General features: G+C 35.2%; 1 protein-coding gene across 4 annotated transcripts in view; it reads left to right on the top strand.

Moving 5' to 3' along the window:
• Window positions 1-19284, top strand: part of NRXN1 (neurexin 1) — a 1084317-nt gene that overhangs the window by 76779 nt on the left and 988254 nt on the right. The gene's annotated exons all lie outside the window — the stretch shown is intronic.

Here is a 19284-nt window from a genome sequence, read left to right as displayed (position 1 = left end):
CCCTATTCCATGCATGTTTGTATTTTGCTCCATAAGCTGCTGAACCATACTTGGGTTAAACCGTCTATTGAAAGCCCTGGCACCAATTAGATGCTCCCTGCACTCTGCAGGAACTGAGTGTTAAGAGCCACAACTATACAGGTTGGATTCTCTAGCAAGAGCCCACATAATGTCACCACCTTGAAAGGACTAAGTAACTTCAACATGATTTTATTAAAGGTCAGAAACATCAGTTGTAAATAGAAAATGATAAAAAATGGTATTTGATAATATGTCATTTATGAGAAATAATAAACTTGGATACTTTAGCCATTCAGGGGACCTTTAAGAATATGTGATTTTTTGTGCATGTATGGAGGGAAGGGAGACCAAGGGGGCCCTACCTGGAACATTTAGAGTATTGATTCTGCAATTAAACATTTATAAAAATCAATTGTCTGCCAGACTTTATTTCTAATGTAGAAGTTTTCACCTTTGAAAAATTTACTTTTAATCTATACATTGTATATCTTGTAATGACAATTGGTATGACTCAAATTTGTTAATTGAATATGTATATATGACTCACTTGTCTTGTAGCACTTTTTCAAATCAGTTGCTTTAGAGAATCCACATGATATATTTGTGTGACGTATTTTTAAAAATATTCATTCATTTTTACTTGTAAGGCAGATTTTACAGAGAGAGAGGAGAGAGGGAAGATCTCCCATCCACTCCCCAAATGGCTACAACGGTCCAAGCTGAGCTTATCTAAAGCTGCAAGCCATGAGCTTCTTTGGGGTCTCCTCTGCTGCTTTCCCAGGCCATAAGCAGAGATTGGATCAGAAGAGGAGCAGTCTGGACTTGATCTTACACATATGTGGGATGCCGGTGTCCCTGGGTAGAGAACTAGCATGCTGTGCCAATACGCTGGCCCCATTGTGTGTTGTATCACATATACAGTTCATGGCTATATACTTGCAATTAGGGAAGCACAATGTTTAATTCACAGAACTGGCAACGAATAACAATTGTTGATTCAGTATGGCTTCCCACCAGATTTAAGTGATTCTGAAACAGATTTCAACATCATATAATTTTCCATGTTCTCTGTGAAGAAACTAAGATTTGGAGATTTTGAAATGTGGCCATGCTTATCTTGATTTCCATTTTATCAGGACGTGGAAATGAATTATTAAGGGAAAGTCTGGGTCTACTTTTTTATTTTTAAGATTTATTTATTTTTATTACAAAGTCAGATACACAGAGAGGAGGAGAGACAGAGAGAAATATCTTCTGCCCGATGAGTCACTTCCTAAGTGACTCCAACGGCTGGTGATGCACCAATCTGAAGCCAGGAGCCTAGATCCTCTTCTGGGTTTCCCACGCGGGTGCAGGGTCCCAAGGCTTTGGGCTGTCCTCGACTGCTTTCCCAGGCCACAAGGAGGGAGCTGGATGGGAAGTGGAGCTGCTGGGATTAGAACCGGCGCCCATATGGGATCCTGGCGCTTTCAAGGCAAGGACTTTAGTCACTAGGCCACCATGCCAGGCCCTGGGTCTACTTTTTAAAATCTCTCATTTGCCTGTCCTCTGTTTGCCAAGGTGACTGCTGCTTTCTCTTGGCATTAGCTCTTCAACCTTTATAAGTCATCCAGGATCATCTCCTGCTTGCACTCTACCGGACACTGGGTGGAGCACAGAGAACCATCTGACCTAGGTCCCTTGTTTGGGTAGAGTACCCTAATTGGGCATATTTCCCACTACAAAACAAGCAATTAAAATGGCAGAGTATATCCTGTAGGAAGGTAGAGTTGAAGTTGGCAGTGATGTAGCATAAATCAGGGAAAGTAAAGTATGACTCAGGGAAGAAAATACATGGACTTTACTGAAGCAGTGATTTGAAGTTAGATCTGTTAATTGAACCTGATGTTAATCTGTTATAATACAACACTTTGAAACACTTCTGTATGTTCACCAAAGGCACTTTGCTTTTCTATTTTATTCTTGTTTTCCTTGTCCTGCTATTAAAATAAATCTACGATAACATAGATTATATCACACTTCCTTATTTTTTCTCCCATGACAATGTCTCGTATGTAGCCTGTTCTTTTTTTTTTTTAAAGATTTATTTATTTTATTACAGCCAGATATACACAGAGGAGGAGAGACAGAGAGGAAGATCTTCCATCTGATGATTCACTCCCCAAGTGAGCCGCAATGGCCGGTGCATGCCAAACCGATGCCGGGAACCAGGAACCTCCTCCAGGTCTCCCACACGGGTGCAGGGTCCCAAAGCATTGGGCCGTCCTCAACTGCTTTCCCAGGCCACAAGCAGGGAGCTGGATGGGAAGTGGAGCTGCCGGGATTAGAACCGGCACCCACATGGGATCCCAGGGCGTTCAAGGCGAGGACTTTAGGCACTAGGCCACGCCGCCGGGCCCATGTAGCCCGTTCTTAATAAAAACATCATGAAGGAGTTCAGTGTCACAAACAAAAGCACACTTCTTTCTACTTTGTAATTACTAAACAGCTCATGTTGAGAAGTTCTATACTGTTTGATTCTCTTTTTCTTTAAATTATCTGGTGTGTTTCTACAAATGATAGGTATTTAAGTTTATTATTCTGTTATTTTACCGGGACTTTATATTCAGCATTTTAAATAAAATATGCTGATAAATACCAATAGGTGGTAACCCAATTAAATAATATAGAACAGCATATAACATGTAATACATAACTTCATGAATCTGTACAATTCTGAGATAATACAAGAGGGAAATATGAGTAAAGTTTTTTTTAATAAAATTCTGTTAATCAGATAGGAAAATTTCAGGCATGTGGGTAATAGAAGACATAAAAGGATAGTCATCTGCTTAGACCGAAATATGGAAGCATTTTGAGTGTGAAGCCACGCTTGCACACTAATGGAAGTATGTTATGTTCGTGACTAATGTTATAAGGAGTTTTGTAGTAAGTGACATTTTGTTTTCTTACTTGGGGAACAAGTCTTGGAAAATATTCACACCAAGTAAATTTTAAATTTCTGCAGGTTTATGAGGTGATTGCCAAAAACACTTGTGTTCATTTACTTGAAGTTAGATTCCAGGTTTAGACAATTATGAACAGAGTCATCGTTTAGATGAATATTCACTAGGACATTTCAAAGCAACCTCCGGCATGCTGACCTGTCAGTATCAGACTTTTATAATGTCTAATACCCATCTACTAAATGTCAGTACAGCTTTCCTTAATCTGATACTTCTAGAATCTATACATGCATATGAATCACAATTGGGCAAGATTTGTGCCTCTGCAGTTGTATTGTGCCACTTTGAGAATCATTGGTATAAACCAATCAGGAGCTAAGTAAAATTTAACTAAATAAGATCGTATGTAGTATTTAGTTGCCTTCATTTGAAATAAAGATTTATCTTTTTACAAATTCAGTGCCAGGCACTGATTGAAATATAGAGAAGCCTTTCGTAAGCATGTTTTAACTGAAGTCAAAACTAAGACTTAGAATAAATTCACACTATCAATAAAGGAGCTGTTTTGTACTAGTTGTCCTTCTAAGCCATTGCATAATTTCAGTAGCCACATATTTTAGGCCAGAAATTAAATTGTTAACATGAAGTGTTTTGTTTTTTGAAGGCACAGTTATAAATAGAAGGAGAGACACTAGAGAGATGTTCATCTATTGTTCATTCCCGAGATAATTGCAACAACTGGAGCTAAACTGTTCCAGAGCCAGGAGCCAGGAGCTTCTCCTGTCTCCCATGTGGGTGCAGCACCCCAAAGCCCTGGCCTTTGCTCTGTTGCTTTCACATGTCACAAGCAGGGAGCTAGATCAGAAGGGAACTAGCCTGGAATGTGATGCTGATACTGCACAAGTTTAGCCTACTACACCACAGCATCAGATCTGTGTTTTTAAAGATTGATTTCATGGTTACTTGTCAGGCAGAGATGCAGGAGGAAGAGGCAGAGAGATAGATGTGACAGATTCTAAAATATCTATATGATTCCTTTTAATCTTTTGTAAAATTAAAATTATAAATTTATTTTACCTATAGCTATTTAATAAGATATCTTCTATATAGCATTGTTAGCATAGATGCTAAGCTTGAAACAAACACATTTCGTGCCGGTGTTCATTGTTAGCAAAACCTTTGCCTTAAACCTAGAATTTACAGTAATTTGAAATGGCATGCTACTGGCATTTAGTGGAAATATGTCAGAAATGCTACATTAAGCCCTTAAATGCAAAAACTGTCCCTGTACTCAGAAGTTATTCAACTTTAAGGATCAGTATCCCATTCTCCCATTCACCCCCGCACACATGTAGTTTTGCTTGTGCACTCTTCAATTAAGATTTTCAGATTTTGTTTTGAGAAGAAACATATGGGATTAATTTAGATTCCCTAAGTTAGGGCCCGGCGGCATGGCCTAGTGGCTGAAGTCCTCGCCTTGAACGTTCCGGGATCCCATATGGGCGCCGGTTCTAATCCCGGCAGCTCCACTTCCCATCCAGCTCCTTGCTTGTGGCCTGGGAAAGCAGTCGAGGACGGCCCAATGCATTGGGACCCTGCACCCGTGTGGGAGACCCGGAAGAGGTTCCAGATTCCTGGCTTCGGATCGGCGCGCACCGGTCCATTGCGGCTCACTTGGGGAGTGAATCATTGGACGGAAGATCTTCCTCTCTGTCTCTCCTCCTCTCTGTATATCTTACTTTGTAATAAAATGAATAAATCTTTTTAAAAAAAAAGATTCCCTAAGTTAACATATATCACGAAAGAAAATCTCTGTGTATTTTGAAAAACTGTTGCAAATGAGGAAAATGATTTGTTTCTTAAATTGTGTTGCAGTCTGAAAGCCCCATGAAATTAAATTTTGCCTTTTGTGTAGTTTATTTAAAGTATATATGAAGCTATTACCTTGATATGTTTATAAGATTTGGAGATTCCAGAGAGGAATAATTATATCTGGGCCTGGCATGATAGGCTCGTGGCTAAAGTCCCCACCTTGCATGTGCCAGGATCCCATGTGGACACTGGTTCTAATTCCAGCTTCCTGTCAGTGGGCTGGGAAAGCAGTTGAGGATGGTCCAAAGCTTTGGTACCTGCACCCACATGGGAGATCTAGAAGAGACTCCTGGATCCTGGCTTAGGATCAACTTCAAACATTGATCCTAACATTGATCCTAACATTCTGCTCAGCTCCGAATGTTACAGCCATTTGGGGAGTGAATCATTGGGTAGAAGATCTTCCTTTCTGTTTGTTCTCCTCTCAGTATATCTCACTTTCTAACAAAAATAAATAAAATTTTTAAAAAAAATATTTATATTCATTTCCCTACCATCTTGAGAAAAGCAAATATGTAGAAAAGTGTTGGAAGCATTTGTATGTTGCTCTGAAGTTTAAAACAAGTGATGAGCCCAATATTGTTATTCTGCTAAGGATATGAGTAATAACACTTGAATATTCATCCTTGGTTTTATTATTTTCTTCTTTCATGCACAATAATATATTAACAAAGATACACAGACAGTGATGTGAAACACTAAATACAACTGTAGTTTTTCAATAATTTCTCTTTCAATGCACACTTAGAAGATTGAGTGACACACACCTAAGTGTCGAGGAAAGGCCATTTGTGGTTCAGACCCCGATCAGCTGTGGGAGTATGTGACTTGTGAAATGTCAGGTTAGCAATATTGGAAAATTCTGGGTATACAAGTAAAAATCTCTATGGAGAGGTTTTCATATTGAGCTCCAAGTTGTTCAGGTGTTCAAAAGACCCTTTGCTTTTAGAAACAATGAGAAGTTTTTAGGAGAATCAAGGTATGTGTAGCAATGAAACCACACATCTATCCTGCCCACAAGTGTGTCACCAGGGTGAAATGTCACTGGTGTCTGGATTGTGCCAGGAAAAGCAGGAGAGAGAATTGACTTGTTCATTCTGGAGACAAATCAAATAATCATTTAAGCCCTCTGGCCTTTCCTATTCCTTATGTTTCTCAGCTTTATTTCCTTAACTGTATTAATACTGTTGTTTTTTTAAAAGGGTATGTTTCAGTATGGGTATGTGTAAACTGTTCAGTCCAGTTTATTTCTTGATGTCCTTTCTGACACTTGGAAACATCACAATTGATACAAAAGGTAAGCGACTAAATTAGACACTTTTACAGCAAAACACATTCATCCCATTTGCTTAATCCAGTCCCCATTTTAATTTGGTGTTGTGTATTGGAATATAATCATTTTTCCTCTTTGCTTTTGAGCTCCACGTTATTTTTGAAGTGAAAATATGCAATACAATTTGTGTCTTTATATTTTAAATCATTTGGAAAATGGTGATGGTAATCAATGGTTTTTCAGGCTCCTCTCAATTCTGCTGACAGAATCCTTGGCTCAAATTTGCTTGTTACCAAATAGTATACTAATTAACTATTTTTTGGAGTGTAGAGAAAAGAACTGGCATTCTTTTTTGATGTTCTGTTGTCAGCTTCTGCAGTTAAGGTCAGCAAAGTTAAAAGTTTGTACAGAAGTCATAATGAGTACGTGAGTGCAACTATTCAGATGAATTGCTATTCTGTATATCTTGAGAGAAAAGTATATCTCTTTGATTATCCCTAAGCAGTAAATAATCTAATCATTCCTATAAAAACAGAACACCAAATCATCTATAATGCGGTTTGGTTTCTTGACTATGAAGGATAATCAAAAATTGCTGGGTTCAATTAGCACTGTGAAGTCTATGGCATGGCTGGTCTGAGGTTTAAAATGGGTTATTGCTTCTTCCTACAATCTTAGAAATCTTCTCTAAAAGGGGAAAAATGTATGAGATTCTCCATTAACCAGCAGATTTCTTCCTACTAATGAGTTCTAGAGTAATAAGATAGAATAGCGAATGCACAGCAGCAGAAGTGAACCTTAAAGGAGCACACACACGAGGCCAGTAACTTGACTTTTAGTAGTTATGATTTTGGCTTAATTTCCTGATAGTATATTTAAATGCAGTAATTTGGAGTATTATTGCACACTGATTAGTTTGTATTCAAGAAATTTTAGAAATACATAGTTTAGTAATATAAAATTATTATATTATGACTTTATTATTTGTGCAATTTGATTGAAGTGTTTTCTGTTTAATTTGTTATCTTGGTAATCCACCTGTTAAAAGTATTCAGAAGTTAGCAATATTTACTGCATATGAATGCTTCCATATAATACCTGGCTTAGTGTTTTGGGGATTTTGTACCTTTAAATTGTCATGAAATAGTTTATCAATTCTTACCTAAAAAGTTGTGTTAAGGTTTAAAAATTTGTCATTATTAAAATATTATAACATATAGGCATTGAGGAAAAGGAAAGAAATCAGGAAACCTTCTAAAATGCACTTGGTGACAATGGATTTTATTTTCCTTTTGTAGGAGAATGTAGTAATATGAGTATGTCCTGTGAAAATTATTTGGAGATATTAATGTATTTTGAGATGAAAGAAAAATTGTCAGTGCAAAAATATTTACAAATTTTAGTCTTAAGTTTCTCAAAACAAAAACAAAAACAAAAACAAAAAATGTTACATATAACACTTTAAGTAGTGGTAAACTTCATAGATTTTCTTTTATTAGTTGCATTCGGCTATGTACTTTTTTCCATGCTTATTGAGATATTCGTTCTGCTTGCATCATTTTACACATCTGGGTGGTTTCTGTAAGACTGTTTATAGTTTTAAAAAATTCCAGCATAAAGGGTCACAAGTGGAATATATGCTGAAACTGAGTGTTTTCATACTGTTAAGTGTGAACTTAGTAGAGCTGTTTTCCCATACCCAGGGCGAAGGAGTTTAATCATCTCAAATGTAAGATAGTTCACACAGTGTGTGCTGTGGGGAACCGTGTTTATAGATTTCACTTAGGAAAGAATCTCTACAGAAATAAACTTAGGATGGACAAAGCATAGTTTGTTTCAGAGCATCTTAGCATCCTCAGTTTGTAGTTTTACACTGTGATCTGCCAGAGAAGGGTGCTAGTTCTCCCAACTTATTTGTCAAGAACATCTTTTTACATTTTATTTATTTTTATTGTTAATATGCATAGAATATATTGGTATTTGTAATGTTCTAAGTGGTTTTTTAAAGTTACTGATCAAGGACTTCTTGACAAATACCCGTCAAGTACTTGCACCTTGATCTTACGTTACAGGTATACCTTGTGTGTGTACCACAAGGGTGATTCTGAGAATTTTCTCTTAATATGGTAATCTCAGTCTGTATGTAATTCTAAAGCTACTAGATCAACTGTGGGTCAGTTTTTATGTAATTTGTATTCTTCAACATTATTTTAGAGTATGTGACTTCTAAGAGTTGTAAAATGTGAGGAATTGAGGAAGAGCAGCAGTTAGTAACAGTAATGAAGCAGTAATGATAGTAACCATCAATTAATAGTGGTAGTTATCAGCAAAATAATGCTTTACACATAAGCCTATTCTTTTTTGGAATGCTTTTTCAATTTAAACCACTCAATTTTTACACACAAAAAAAATCATTTGATAAACTTACTTTGCCATGTTCTTTTTTTTTTTTTTTTTTGCTTATTTTGACTTTTGTGTGAGTAGGTAGAATACTTGAGGTTCAGAAATTAGTCAAGTTTTGTATCGAGTTTATTCTTTGTTCCTCTTACCGATTCTATAAATATTGATATTCTAAGAAAATATTATGCTTTGTGCTACCTAAGAGTTACTATCTAGGGTTAGTAGTCAGTAAAATATGATTCAGAATTAGGCTAAATATGACTTCTGGCCACATCTAACCCACTACCTTGGCTTTTCTTTTTCTCTTTTTTAAGGTGTATGAGGGTTTTAGAATTTTGCAGGAAAACAGCAGCTTTCTGTACTTGTTTATATATTATGTTTGCTTTCACATGGCAGCGACAGAGCTGAATGGTACAACAGAGACAGTACAGCCTGCAAGCCGTACCCTGTTTCTTCTTTGACCCTTTATAGCAAGTTTGCCAAGCCCTCTGCTAGATCGAGGCTGTGACTAGAGGCTACAGGTTGATGTCAGAATGCTATTTACAGTAGGAGCACATAAAATATGTGGCAAATCATAGGGAATGCCAAGGTAATTTTCAGAAAAGGAAACTGCTTTTGAACTGTTAATATAAATGACGTTTGTGTGCTAATTTATACGCATTCCTTTGCATTAATGTAGGTTTTAGCACACCACAGCCATGGTTGAGCCCTAGTCCTTTAAGCACAGGGTTATTTAATTATTGAAGCAAGAGTCTTTAATCAAGTCTGTCTCAGGAAAAACAAACAAATGATTAGCTTTTACAGCACTGGCATAAACAGGAATTTGACTCATGAATTTCCTAATTATACTGCACCATTTTGGAAATCACTTGACATGGAAATTCTTGCTGATACTTTACAGATTTTTTTTCTGGCTAGATAAAAATATGGAATAAATAAACTGTAAAATATGATAAGATTAAAGTTTGCTTAGAATTTTAGAATTTTTAGAATTTTTAGAATTTTTTCCATTTTCTCATAGGGAGTATATAAGTAACTATAGGGAAGTATACATGTCTGTTACTCAGTTCTGTGCTGAACAATTTGCATGGTCCTTACTAAGTCTTACAATAATCATATGAAGGTACTTGTATGCCTCTACTTCAAAGACAGAGAAACAGGTTTACATGTATACTGACCTGCTTATTGTCATGTTACAGAGCATTTTGTGCGGAACCTAGAGAGATCTCTGAATTCCCAGGTCTAGCATTGAATTTCCTTCCCGGGAAAGTTATAATCTAACATTCACAATTTCTGTACCTAATGGCTAAAGCAGATGAGCTGTTTTCAGGTTTCACCCCCAAGATGTGTTTTTAGTTGTGCATAATAATTGGCAGACTGTATCGACATTTCTGGTGTGTGGTACCACATTTCTCTTCTCAATGTTTCAGCCAAGTTAAAAATGAATTCCAAAATAAGACCAGTAAATTCCATTTAAATTCTATTGAAGCAAAACAACCAAACGCTGAATATTTTGAGTGATGAAACCAGTTTTTTGTTTTATCAGAGAAAAAGATGACTCTTTCCTTCTCTGATTTTTGCCATCATTTGACAGAAATTGGAAATGAGGGTTTTCAACCTATAAACTTGCTTCTTAAGAAATTCTCTAAACTGTTTTTAGAAATAAGTATCTGTATGTAGTCTTTTTTCCTCTCCTTTTTTATTTTATAACCTACTCTTAGTGCCTCCATGGTACTATTATTTACTGAGATATTTTATTTTACAAAGGTCTTCACCTTGAAATGGAAGACAGATCAGGCCTAGATCATGAGCATTCTTTTATTTTACCAAAGTTGCTCAGAAGTCCATCCAAATGTGATTTTGTATAGCAATGATAACTATGTATTCAGATCATTAACAGCCTGTGAGCTATTTCCTAGTAAATGATGCTAGATGTGAAATGTTCTATGGCCATAGTATTGATTAGGATCATAACACATTCCTAAGTTTTAGGTTAGTTTTCATTAGGATCATAATTTCGTCCTAGACATAATAAAATTTCTCTGTCATTACAGAAGATTTTATGAAAGCAGTGGTCTATAAAGAAAAGTGGAATTAATATTAAATTTGCACTTCTGTGTTTGGAGCTTAAAGGTCTGAACCACAGATTGTTTTCTTTCTTTCCTAATTGTGGAAACTAAAATAAGATTATACATGAAGTCAATTTCTATTATTGGCTGGCAAAATTGAATTTGTTGTATCTTTTGACTTGAACATTCGGATGCGTGTGGTTTTAGACGCCCTCTGGGCACAGCTTCCCTACTTGTTTCGCTTTTTTCCCCTTACCTTTCAATACAGGAATGTGTTGGCAAGCACATTACAATCTAGTTTCTCATCTAAAATTTATGAGAAAACTATAAATATTTATCCTAGTGTGAATTATTCTGCTTGGTGAAGAGGTATTCCATTTTGGTCTGATTCGCTGCTGAAGCTTGCTAGTTCAGTATTTAGGATATAACCAGTACCTTTTCTGTTGGGGTTTCATGTGACGTTGTGACCTAGAGGCCACCTAACCAAGGTTCTATGGTTATATATATCTGGGATTTGGGATATTTTGTCTGTGAAGTAGGCTAATATTCATTTGAGGTTCAAAAATCTGAGCGTTTAAATTTCTAAATACAATTGCATTTTAAGTTACTGATAGTAAAAAGACAAATTCTTTTCAGGAACCAAAAATAGGATTAAGGCATATGTTGAAAATATTCCCATTGCATCACAATGTTACATTTAAAGACAAGGCTGATATAATAATCCCATCATAGGAAAATCTCTCAAAATCTGTTTGAAATCTATTTGACTATACAAAATGATTGTTTAGTTGTTGCTCAGTTAAATGCAGCATGCAAGAGAATGAACATATGCCTTTATTGGAACTAGGTATTGGTCACATTTACCAGATTAGCATCACTGACAGAAATATTTAAAAATGACTAAAAAGGACCTGCACAGTAGCATAGTGGCTAAATTCCTTGCCTAGCATGTGCTGGGATCCTGTATGTACGCTGGTTTGTATCTCGGCTGCTTTACTTCCCTTCCAGCTCCCTGCCTTGGCCTGGGAAAGCAGTAGAGAACGGCCCAAAGCCTTGAGACCCTGTACCCATGTGGGAGACTTGGAGGATGCTCCTGGCTCCTGGCTTTGAATTGGCTCAGTTCCAGCCATTATGGCCACTTGGGGAGTGAACCATTAGATGGAAGAGCTTTCTCTCTGTATCTCCTTCTCTGTGTATCTGCCTTTCCAATAAAAATAAACAATTGTTTACAAAATGACTGAAGAATATTTAAGTCATATATTTCTCTGACAATTAATTGACATGATTGATCTGCATTGTTTAACCACCTCCTGGAGCAATTCATTTTATTTATTTTTTGGACATTTTAAACTAAAATGCAATACTTGTACACCTTTATGGGGGAGAATGCATTCTTTCAGCACATTCATATTGTCTAAATTGATAAAGTTAAGTATTCAGTATCCCTGCCTGTTCATATTCCTTCCATGTTAGTGGCCTATCAGTCATTCTCCTCTTTTGTATTCGGTATGTACTGCATTCTTGTGATTTAGAGCCAGCCCATAGAGCCCATAGTGATATGAAACAGTAGAACCTAATCTCACTTTCTAACTGCATTTTATGTGAACTTTAATCTCTCGCTATCCTTTGCCAGTCTCTAGTAATCACTTATCTTATTTCCACATATGAGAGAAGTTATTTTACTTGTCTTTCTGTGTCTAACTTACTGCACATGACATAATCACTTCCAGGTCCATTCATTTTGGTTATAAATAATATTCCAGTGTATCACTCATGCATCAGAAGAATCATGTTTATTGATATCTACACATCAGATATGATCATGACCTAAGTTTATTAATAAACTTACTTGTCTGACAATAATAACACAACATTCCAGGCTAAGTACATTATGAAGAAAAGAGGTTTACTTTGACTCATGATGTGGTTCAAGATTGGAACAAAGCATCAAGAGATGTTTTGTTTCTGAAGAATTCCCAGGGAGGCAAGGAATATCATAAGGAAATATACAGGAAGAGCACAGGTTGATGTATGTCTCTTCTGGACTATAAATCAGCAGGATTGGTCATGAAGGCCCATTCTGAACACTTCTTCTAAGCAAAAAAGCACCATCTCTGAACTACACAGTGGTTTTAGGTGTCCACTCTTGATAATCATTTGAGCAAATTTTAACTCACTCTTAAAAGACTCACTCAAAACAATGTATACAATATAACAGTAACATGATTTTTTTGGACCACAGTGCAAAAAATAGCATTTTGTCTTTCTGATTTTTCAAGCTTAAGGTAAATTAGTTAACAAAACAAAACAGAAACCTGACACCTGTTTGAAATCATTTAAAATGCCAGTGATATAGTTTTGTTAGACTTTGCAGCCCATGCAATACCCGTCTGTAGATTTGATATTTCTCATTGTACTTAGTAAATTGTAATACTAATTGTTTAAAAATTATTAGATTTTTATTAAAATAATTAGCTAAATATTTATATTGTTATATGTCCATTGCTAAATATTGCATAAAAGAATGGGTCATTTTCAGGTGACAATGCTAGTATGTCAGAACATGATTTTTTTTGAAAAAGCTTTATTGATCATTATTTTAATGGGAATACTTATGGTTAAACTTTTTTTCTTATAATAATTGAATATAGAAAATATATTCATAGATATAAATATGTATGTGACTAATTAGAAGTTCACAAATTATAGTATAGAGGAAAGAACACAAAATTTGGGTTTAGAAAACTTATTGATTAGCCATGTGTTCTTCTTTCAATCTTTAATGTTTATTGAGTGTTTATTATTTGGCAGGCACTGTGCTAAAAATATGTATAAAGTGATGACCTAACCATATTATTTATGTCACATTGGATTTTAATAGTTACTTTCCTACAAAGTCATTGCACCATGTCATTGTAGTAATTATATGAGATTACACAGTTGAAATATCATCATCACCATCATATCTGTGTAATAAACATTGTATCTACTTAACAAACAACAGCTTATGGAGAAAAGAATACTAATAAATGTTGAATCTCCTAATATTTCAATGGAAATTATATTAAATTTTTTCCATTTAGTTTGCCCAAACAGTACCTACAGTTGCAAAGCTCCGTAATTCAGATTTGAGGATCTAACCTCAGAACATGCTGTGTCAGGAAATTCTACTTATAAAAAGAATCATACTTGTCTCCTCCCAATGCTAATACTGAGAAGCCAAGCAAGAAATTAAAGTAGGAAATTAATTACTTACTAAAACACGTATATTCATTTAACAATGCCTACATATACACATTATGCCAGGAGCTGAACAGGAGAAGAGATTAGAAGAATGCTCCTTCTTAAGAAACTAATAATGTGATAATAAACCTTAGCTATAAAAATAGCATGTCTGACATCATCAAACAGGTATTACCAGCGTCCCAAATTGATTTGCAATTCTCAATTATTGATTTAGAGGTTTTATATTCTTTTTTTTTTTTTGTAAACCAAAGTGGTTATATACAACAAGTAGAACATTTGGCAGGTGGAAAAAATTCTAAAATGCTAAAAATGTGTCTAGAGTTCTTTATCTGATGTGATGTCAGACCCTAGAAAATTTCCTTATCAGAACTCCTGCCATTCTCAACTTTGTCCTTTAAGAAAAATGAGATGAACTATTAACATTTTGTATGTCGTTAGGACATTCCTAGACTCCATGGAAATTTTCTATTTCTTACAAATTCAATACATTTTTAAACTATTTATGCATTTATTTGAGAGGTGGAACGACATAACACCAGTCTGTCATTGCAGTCTAAATGCTTGCCATGGCCAGGTCTGGGCCAAGTCTCAGTCAGGGATTCAATCCATGTCTCAGGGTGGGTAGCAAGAATCCAGTAACTTAGGCTGTGGTCTTCTGTCTTCAAGGGCATACACGAATGAGCAGGTAAAATCAGAAGCCAGAGTAAGGAGCTAGACCCAATGTAGGTTGAAGGTATCTTAACTGGTTGTGGTATCTTAGCTAGATCATTTCTTCAGCATACTTTTTTTGCTCTTGACAGTTCATTCAAATCTTTTTTTTTTCTGACTCTACTAATATTTTTACATACACATGTTTTTCTTTTTCTATCCCACAACAAATTCTTCTGTGTTCAGAGTTACTTTTCTGTTATTCTAGTTTTGATTTGCCTAATCCATGGTATATTTGTTGTTTCTGGAATGGTTTCTAAACAGGATGTCAGGATTTTATAGGTTTAACTAGGGGTTTGAGTTTTTCCCTTTATCCTTTTATACTTTCTGTTGCATTTCAACCTTATAGAAATGTCAGTTGATTTTTTAGAAATTGTTGATTTTAAGTTATTCAAAGACTTTTGAAAATATAGTAAAATTTATATTGGTATCACTTCCCAACTCTTGATTATTTCTAAATGAATCTGAAAATATTGCACAGTTTGCCACATTCTGCAAATTAAAACCTTATTTAAATTGGTGTTTTCTTTTAAAATATTATGAATTTTAATTATTCCCTTTTATATAAAAAATAACAAAAGGCATACTGATATATTGTATGAACAGCTTTATGTTAAAATATATTGCCAAAAGTGGTAGCTTGCTTGAAACAAGCTTTAAAAAGTGTGCTTATTTATTTGGAAGAGCCACAGAGAGGGACACAGAAAGATCTATCCCATTCTCCAAATGGCTACCAACAGCAAAGTCCAGACCAGTCTGAATCTGTGAGCCAAGAATTCCATTTCGTGTCCAACCTGAGTGGCAGGGACCCAAACTTGGGTATTTTGTACTACGTTCCAAGTACATTAGCAGGAAGTTTGATCAAAAGTGGAGCAACCAGGATTCAAAAAAGCACTCCAAAATGGGATGCTGTATTTGTAGACTTAGCCTGGCAGGCCTCAGTACCAGTATCCTTAAAACTCCTAGTAGTGTTCTTCACCGAGGACTTTTGTGATAACAGAAATATCTATAATATATTGTGTGAATTCTATTAGCGAATGGCCACGTATGACTTCTGATCCTGTAGAATGTGGCTGGTCAAACTGAGGAGCATAATTGAAAGGTGGTTAATCACATGCTTCTGGTAGCTACGATAATGGCCATGCAGTTAGAAATTGCTTTTTCTCTGTTTCTAATATGTATAAACAAATAGATAAGAGAGATAATTTATCAATGCTTATTATAAATAGGGTAATATATTTCCTGTGAGATAGTTTGCTTTTATCAATGGTATTGTCAAAGTATTCCTCATAAATTTTTTATTCTACTCATGGCAACATATGAAGAAGAAAAACATTTTTATTGAGAAAAACGCCAAGTTTGAATTTATTCATGAAATTCAGTGATAGTGGGTAGTGTGTACATGCATATTTATGTGTCAGAGTGGTGGGACACTGAGTTGTTGTGTGTGTAAGAAGGAGCTACTGATTTGGAGTACTTATAGTAGTGTTGTGTAACAAATATTCTAAATAAATGTGCAATAAGTCAATATTATTTTAGAAAATTAAATTTTCAGCTTAAAAGTTTGCATCAAAATAGTCTACATTGTAGTAATCGTGGAAAGTAGTTTAGACAAATGAGCATGTTTGCTTAAGTATTGATAAAAGAGGTTCAGGATAGCAGTGCATTAGGAATGTTGAGTACCTCAAAAGCTGATATTTGTGTGATTTGATTTTATGGGTCAGTAAATTAAACAATAAATGATAGATAATTCAAGCTGATGGTTCACTCTTTCACATTAGCTAATGTTTATGGGAAATTACTTAGGTATAGACAATAGCTCAAACTAGTTCTACCTATGAAAAACTGTCCTTTTAGTTTGTAAAGGAAAATATTTCATTTTAAAAGGCAAACTTATTTTTCACAATACATTTTAAGTTTTTCTCCATCTTGTCTGTTGAAACAAATTTTAAGAGGTCTGAATTTGTTGCTCAGCTCCCAGGAAGGAAATTTAATGTACAGGGATAAAAAGTAATATTTTTACTAGATTTTCATTTCATTATGAAAGAATAAGTATACTTTATATGGAAAGTATATACTACTATATTGCCTCACCTATGAAAATATTTGGCTTTCCATTCAAATGTCTTTGTTTTAGATACTTTAAGAGGCAGCAAATTTCGAATGCTATGAATAAAATGAATACTTCTCTTTAAATATTAAAGGTAGAAATTAGTTAATACAATAATTCTCTTCTTTCTGGCATTTATAAAGCCTGTGGGTATATATGTTGATTATCCTGTGTCTGACATTGGTTTCCAGGTAGAGGAAAATTTTTTAAATGTGACTTAATTTTCTGTAGAAAAAAAATTATTCTAAAATACAGGGAACAATGGTGAGAATTCTTTTCTAACAAAGAAAATTTGCTTTGCTTTAATAAAGTTAACCAATAAATGAAATTATAAGAAAAAAAATTCCTAAAACTTTTCTATCTTCTTATAACAGGATTGATAAAATAATTGTATCCTGTCCCCTTTATTCTTTTTCTTGTAACAAAAAAGTGATGCCAATTGCTACCCTTTAGTAATAGTTCCAGGAACACAACCCAGTTTTTGTAGACATTTCAGCATTTAGGGACCATCAAAAGCAAAACTTCCTTGTCCATTCTTTCTTTGAAACAGCCTTAAACTCTATGAAATCTGAATAAGGAGCCTTAAAGTATACTTTCTCCATCTACTGAAAATATTACTATTTTTAGTTGTATAAATTTGGAACTCACTCAACCACACTAAGGTAACTGATGATTTAATATAAAGATTAAATAATACAGTGTTTATAAGAGTACCTTTAAAGTGGTAAGATACGCTATCAAACCTCTGTTATTTTTTAAATTCTCATTTCTCTTGATCATTAGGAACAAGTTCCTTGAGATCTCCGTAAAAATCATATTTTATATAAATCACATTCTCTCTGATTATATCCTCTTAGTAACAGTGATTGGAGAACACAATAATTGAGAATACAGTTAGGATATAAGGAGTAGTACAGGTTCAAGGAAAACCAACAAGTTATAAATATCTGGTTCATTATAAGAAATGCTTTAATCAGCCCAAAAAGATCCTTGGGAAATTAAGTATATTATCAGTTAATTTACTTAGCCAAAAAATAATAGCAATAAAATAAAAGAAAGGTCTGCTCCTTTTAACTGCCTATTCCCTAGTAATAGTGATTTCATTGATTTCTACAAACTTATTTTTTTTAAGATTTTATTTATTTTTATTTGAAAGAGTTGTAGAGAGAAGGAGAGACAGAGAGAGGTTTCCATCTGCTGGTTCCCTCTCCAAGTGGCCACAATGACTGGAGCTGAACCATGCTAGTACCAGGAATTTCTTCTGAATCTCCCAAGTTGGTGTAGAGGACCAAGGACTTGGGCCATCCTATGCTGATTTTCCAGGCCGCAAGCAGGGAGATGGATTGAAAGTGGAGCATCCATGACACAAATTGGTACCTGTATAAGATGCTGCTACTGCAGGCAAGGAGTTATCTCATTTTGCTACAAAATCATCTCCAACTTCTACAAAGTTTAAATACACCACTGATTGTAAAATATTGAATAACCTGAGTTTTGAACACTGACAAAATGAAAAACTGAAAGCTCAAAAGACCTGAAAAATCCTTTAAATATTAATTACATTTTTAAGACATATGCATAAGTCTTACCATATTGAAGGTAAAAATAAAATATTTCTTATTTAGGAATCAAATTTGATTCTTCTTTAAGTATAAGAATGTAAATATAATTTATACTCAGTAATAGCATATTAACAGTTTTATATAGTATATTTAAATCAAATTTACAGAATTTATAACTTCTTTTTATACTGTGCATAGTAATCTTTTCAAGGAAATTGCTCTTAATTTTATCATAAATCCTTAGTATATTTTATCCCTATTATTGTTTAAATAGTTGAGAGGGATGCATGCAAATGTGGGTCTCAGGTTATCATGGATGGATTGAGGCATGAAAGAAGCTGTGTGGGACAGGTGTTTCAATTTATCTTTTTCTTTGTTTCCACAGGAAGGGAAGGGGAGGGGGAAATTGCTTGCTGTCAAACCGCATCAGCACCCGGGGATGGGGGAACCGTCTTTTAGTTGAGCCTGATAGACCCAATATGGGGAAGAATATTCTGAGGGTGTTACTTCAGTGGTTCTGATAGTTCTGAGACATTGTTAGCTGCATTGCACTAGACTTGAGAGAATCTTTCCAAGTTTCATTGGCCGACACAGTCCACCTTAGTGCATCCACAGACAAAGAAATATGTTGCAAAACTTGTCATCCTCTGACCAGGCACTTGTAGTCCTCTGCTGACTTAGATACGCTTGCTGTCTTGTCCCTTGTGTGCATCTAGGCATGATGTCAACTGCACAGGCATCAGCAATGGAAAAGACCCAGTCCCAACACACCCAGTCTCCAAGGTCACACCCCATATATTATGATTTTCCCTGGTGCAGGATTTGAGTCTAGCAGTCTAGTTTAGGGAATCACTAAGAACTCATGCCTGGAGTGACCTTAGACTTAATTCTTGGGTGGACCAACCAGTGCAATATAAGGTTTGATCCATCACCCACATGAACCAACACACATACTAGTGGATGCAACTACCTGGTCACTTCCGCCCCAACCCCATGTCTTATCCAAACTGATAGTTGCTGTAGGCAAGCCCAGCCAAACTCACCACAGGCCTGGTCTTCACCACACCAGTGAGTACTG

The sequence above is a fragment of the Ochotona princeps genome, chromosome 8 (assembly GCF_030435755.1).
Source record: "Ochotona princeps isolate mOchPri1 chromosome 8, mOchPri1.hap1, whole genome shotgun sequence".
NCBI lineage: Eukaryota > Metazoa > Chordata > Mammalia > Lagomorpha > Ochotonidae > Ochotona > Ochotona princeps.
Note: the sequence above shows the minus strand (reverse complement) of the source record. Positions and strands in the feature narration are given on the sequence as shown.